Source organism: Cephus cinctus, unplaced genomic scaffold, assembly GCF_000341935.2.
Source record: "Cephus cinctus unplaced genomic scaffold, Ccin1 Ccin1_scaffold0330, whole genome shotgun sequence".
In the NCBI taxonomy this organism is placed as follows: Eukaryota; Metazoa; Arthropoda; class Insecta; order Hymenoptera; family Cephidae; genus Cephus; species Cephus cinctus.
The window spans coordinates 2,510,438-2,515,842 of record NW_014333027.1 but is presented as its reverse complement, the minus strand read 5'-3'; the positions used below and the strand labels follow the sequence as shown (position 1 = coordinate 2,515,842).

At 37.1% G+C, this 5,405-nt stretch overlaps 1 long non-coding RNA gene across 1 annotated transcript; it reads left to right on the top strand.

Moving 5' to 3' along the window:
• The first annotated feature begins 558 nt into the window (after positions 1 to 558).
• LOC112494188 lies at positions 559 to 3,191 on the top strand. The gene is made up of 4 exons (XR_003059381.1): positions 559 to 772; positions 891 to 1,044; positions 1,702 to 1,944; positions 2,201 to 3,191. It is a non-coding gene; the product is annotated as an uncharacterized LOC112494188 (long non-coding RNA).
• Positions 3,192 to 5,405: the final 2,214 nt, after the last annotated feature.

Below are 5,405 nucleotides of genomic sequence, written 5' to 3'. Positions count from 1 at the left end.
CGTGGAAAAATGCAGGTGAGGCACGTACGGCGCACGTGGAGCTTCCGTTTGGCGATCGTAAAATGCAGGTGCGTGTTTGCGCTATGAAAAGATTTAAAATATTTCCGCGTTTATCGTGAAACATGAAAATTCGCAATACCTGTTATCAAGTTGTTTCCGAGTCTTGAGATTTCGAAATCCACCAACTTATCTGATAATAAACGAGTGCAAGCTTAGCTACAGATCACTCGAGTGTGAAGTACTTGTGATTGACATTATCTAAACTTCAGTTTTTTTAGTAATAATTCTAAGAACTAAATAATACGATAGAAGATTATACTCAGCTCCAGCATGGCGTCTGTCATATCGTACCTCGAAGAAGAGCCTTAGGAAGCAACCTAGAAATGAAAAATACAATTGTGCCTTTTCCGGAGCATAATTCCTGATTCCCCATTCGCCTTAGGGATTAGTGAGACTACATAAATCAATTTCGTAAATTCTATTGGTTCTTGCGACCGTATAATTTTTACTTTTCCTTTTTATCGAGCATATGACGCTTTTCTTGCCATAAGGCCAAAGCTCGTGAACGCATCAGAGACCAATTATCGTTTCCAACGAAACCGTACAAACGCCACGCTACGCGCCATAGGAAGTTTAAATTTCGAAAATTCGATAGCTTTTTGCCGAGGGGATAATATTCGTACGTACAAGAGTCCGCCATATGGTTGGTGGGTGCCCCCAGCATGGAACTAATAGGCCACCGTTACGGAGAGCGAAGACAGTCTTAGGGGAGGTAAAGTAAAAATGTTGTATACTCCCATTAAGTTTCAAATGTATTTTATGATATTAATACTTTCTATAAAACGTTCGTTTCCCATAACTAATCCCTCAAAATTCTCTTTAATCCTCAGACACACAAATTCACGGTACATCATTGAAAACCGATCTCCCGGAAGCCCACAAAATGTCCACCACGTGCCAATCGATTAGATGCATAACTATCGTCTTAATCCGGATACGAGTAACCAGGACGGAAGTGCCTAGGAAGGATTCTACCGAATCCACGTGAGCTTCCTTCCTGTTAAAAAAGAAGTTGGACCGTTTAATTTAAAAAATCGTTACAACAGAGTTCCTCCGCGCAACATAAAATATTCATCCGGTAATTTCATTTGACACGAAGAACCAGCGTCCTCGCTCTTACGGTATAAAAAGAAGACTCGGACTGTCGCAGGTGCATCAGTACATCAGTCACTTTCGCAACATAATAGTCTTATGAATATTTAGTCTCCCGACAACCGATAATACTTTAACGGCAGACAGTTCAGAAGTTAACGTCCGAATAATTGTGAGCGTAGAGCCTATACCTTATTATTCTCGAGTGATTAGGATCCCCTAGATTTTTTCTTCTTCCCTTGAAGGAAAAAAGGGCTGTACACGATTTGCATCTGGTGTTCACCCCTTGTTACGCGCTATGGTTACAGCACTGCCACAAACCGCTCTTCTGCATGGCCGTATCATCGTGATTACACGCTCCTTGGTTTCATTCATAAACGTTCTTAAAACATTCACTTTCCTTTGAGGTAATAAGCGCCCTACGGGCGCACGTGCATGTCCTTCGGTTATAGTCGTGCGATTCCGCAGGAAGTCATACTTAACGATATACTTATAAATAGCCAGAAATCAAAGTCCCTAGTCTTTTTTTTAATTTTCTTATTTTCACAGGAAACAGAGTGTCTTCGCCGAACTACAATGAGGATGATACATATAGGACCAAGCTGGACCAGTGTTACCCTACTTGCTTGGCCCAGCATTGAAAAGTTCGGTTGCTGACTGCAACGTGAATGCATCAGGAACAAAATCCGTGCGAAAAACAGCAATAAGCTTCCAGCTCATGCGTGGACATTAGACTCATGTATTATTTATAACTAGAAAGTATGGGAACCATTATGAGACCACAAGTGCGTAGTGAGTATAACTATAGCAGTTCCCATTGACCCTGCTAGAATTGGTTGACTGGTGATTTTTAAAAAAATCCCATAGCGTTATTGGTAATTAAGTCACTTCCGACTTGTATAATCATGGGAATCACATTTTGTTTCTGTATAATTCATATTGCCTTTTGTCCAATTACTCACTCTGCGGTCGTATTCGGTGTCACAGGGGACTGTTGAAGGATTTTTCATTTTTTTTCTCAATAATTCAAGTATCTTATTATTTTCAGTTGTGATCGGGAACTCTTCAGAAAATAACGATAGCATCCGAACCTCACCGAAGGCAAATGTATCGTGGAAATACGATACAGATGGATCGAATTTATCGTGGTATACGTGTCGCAATGTACGAGGAGCAGATGACACGAGGAAACTCGATAAGTCTCTCAGCGACAGAAAAGTGCACCCGTGTCCTTTCTGGTATTACTCAGTCGCTCAAGTGCGTACACGGCCTTAAGAGTGAGGATGATTAACAGAATTTCTCTATAAAGGAAACGACAAAACGATACAAAAATCTTAGTAGGATATCAATGGTATATACATAGATTGATATGAATATTGATAAAAAATTGTACGATTATTTGATTTTATTTATACCTAAGAATTTGAGTGCAGATATCAACCAGGTTCAGTGACGTCATATATCTACAGATTAATTGTATTTATACAGTGCATCAATTGAATATTTGTTTCCTGGATGAATTCACATCAATGAGGCTGAAAAGTACGACGGTGATGGCACGTGCGATAGTGAAATCATTATAAAGCTCTTAGAGCGTTTTCTGATACTGTGAATGAGCCTTTAGGCTGCTTCAACCCTCTTCTTGTCAACCGCCCATGCGTGAAAATAGTGAAGGGATTGTTGTACGTTCTTCACAGAACAGCTTGTAGAGTAACTCGACAGATGGGTGATCGAACAAAATTGATCCTAGTCAGATCAAGATCTTTTGGAGGGTGCGAGGAACTGGTCCTGATTGTAACTGTGGGTAGAAGGGTTGATTGTCATTGCTTTACTGTTATTTATTTACTGTTCACTCTTTCGGATCTATGAATAAAATTGTTCGATCCTTGGATAATGGAGCTGAAACAGATGTAAGAATGCATGTTGTTTCTTGATTGTTCTTCTTCGACAAGTATGTAGAAACCGTTGAAATGGACTTAACACTAGAAAGACCGAAACTTAGTATATACCTATATTGCCCAAAGCAGTCAGAATGACTGCATTGTGAAAGAATGACTAATGTGTATAAAAAATTTTTTTAAATTAATTATTAATATTTTTTATATTATTTACAGTTATATTCGACATTTCTTTCATGAATTTAGGGCGCAAAAGAAATAAAATAAACAACTTGATAGAACAAGTATCACTGCATAAAGATTCGAATAACAAGTACTACTTTAGCTTATTGAGCAACTGCAACTTATCAAGTATACGCCCAAATCGACAATTTATCATGTACTTGTATGCTATCATGTGACGATAATCGAAAAAAAAATGAAAACTATTATTTCAATACAGAGCCGAACTGGTCATATAAGAAATTTACTCAATTCAATAATAAGAGTCCTTTGATTATTTAACATTTCCCAAGCATTCAAAATGACTGCTTTTGGGCAATATAGGTATAACACATATATATATACCGGAAATGAAGGAGGGCGGAGGTAACTACAATTATTAATAAACGCATTTATATGTTGTACAAAAAGTCACGAAGTTCTAAGAAATTGTGTCATTATATACATAATTGTTTTTCTAATTGAAATTAAAAAGCAGTCAAAATGACTTCCTTGGACAATCTAGTGTTAAAGGAATTGAACGAAGGAAGCAGACATAAGGTAAAGCACGATTTTAGTTTGTATGATTGTTGTGGAATATCTTTTTATTATTCTCAGGATCAGATCATAGAATTTAATTCCTCATCTTTTTCAAACAAACTTCCTAACACTCTGCTCACACTGTTGACTCATTTCCAGGTTGTAAAGCTGCTCGCTGAGCAATATCACGATTGTCGTCAAATTCACAAAAGGGACGCCATTAGCAGTTCTCCTGGAACCCCTGCGACGTAATAAGGTTGAAAATGTAAAATCTGACAATTTTGAGATAAACGGGGGAAACGCGTCTGTGAGTACAATAGTAGTGGCAGAACCAGCTGTGCCATTTTACCCTATTTTTCCCAGTTAACTACGCATCCATTCCCTGCTGGTCTACGCAGCATCAATTCATCCTTAGAGCGCATCTCTATTTAACGACGGACAATTCATCCGTCTAACCCTGGTTAGTACCAAATGGCCTCACGTGCGTCACTGACCGTATAGACTGTTCAGGTCTGCTTTATGGAAATAGAAGAAGACAAAATAGGTAAAAAAGAAAGAGGGACACAAGGCCGTCAGCGCCTAGGAAAAGATATGACGTAGAATGTCGATTAGATAAAAAAAGTCGAATGGCAGATAATTAAAATTATTCAAACAACATCAGAATATGATTCCAAGCATTTTTGGTACTTACGTCAGCATAAATAAACACTTTTTTCGTAATGCAAATTTGGATTAAATATAGCTTTTCGGTATACACAGTGATTAATTAATTAATTGATACTTAAATAGCCTGACGATTAGTCACGTTATACTAATATTTTTTGTTTATAATTTTTTTTATATAATTTTTTCATTTTCAATTTCTTGCTTATATCAATAGCCATATCTTGGTTATGATTCACGCTCAGAGCTTCTATTGATCAATTTGATTGTCTTATCGGGAAATTCATTTATATTTAACGTATATGTATATCGAAATTTGCTCGATAAGCAAGTAAATACACATTCCTTGGACTTATGTAGATTGTGACTGTGGGTATTATTATTATTAACATTGATATAGTCACCGATTAAAAGTACTGCAATACTTCTTTTTGCTACTTATTGTGGAATAATTGGATTATCAGAAAAGGCTTTGTTTCATAAACGCTCGTTTCGAATTATTTTTCATTTTACCTGAGTCACCGATGCATTAACGTCTGATAAACATATTTGCTCTGGAGATACACAGATATAGTTTTGCAATCATTCCGTATAATAATGAGGCAACAGGGGGAAGTACAGATTTAGAAGTTAAAAAAAATACCAGTAAATTTTTTATTTTTATCATTGATTTAGGGGTACCCAACCAAAGGAAAAGCCGATCAGTCCCTTTGATTATGGGTGACTGCAATATTCCCTATTTAAGGGAGGATTAGGGTAAGTAAAGTTGTAGCGAGAGTAAGACCCCATTTGTCTGTCTTATCTTCGAAAATTACCTTGAAAAGCCTGAAAACTCTTAAAAATCGTATTCCTAACGGAAGCCGTGACGTTTTACTAACGGAAGCATAAAATCCGAAGATATACAATATGGTATCTCCGGTATTACCTGAAAAATGTTTCCACTTTAAATAA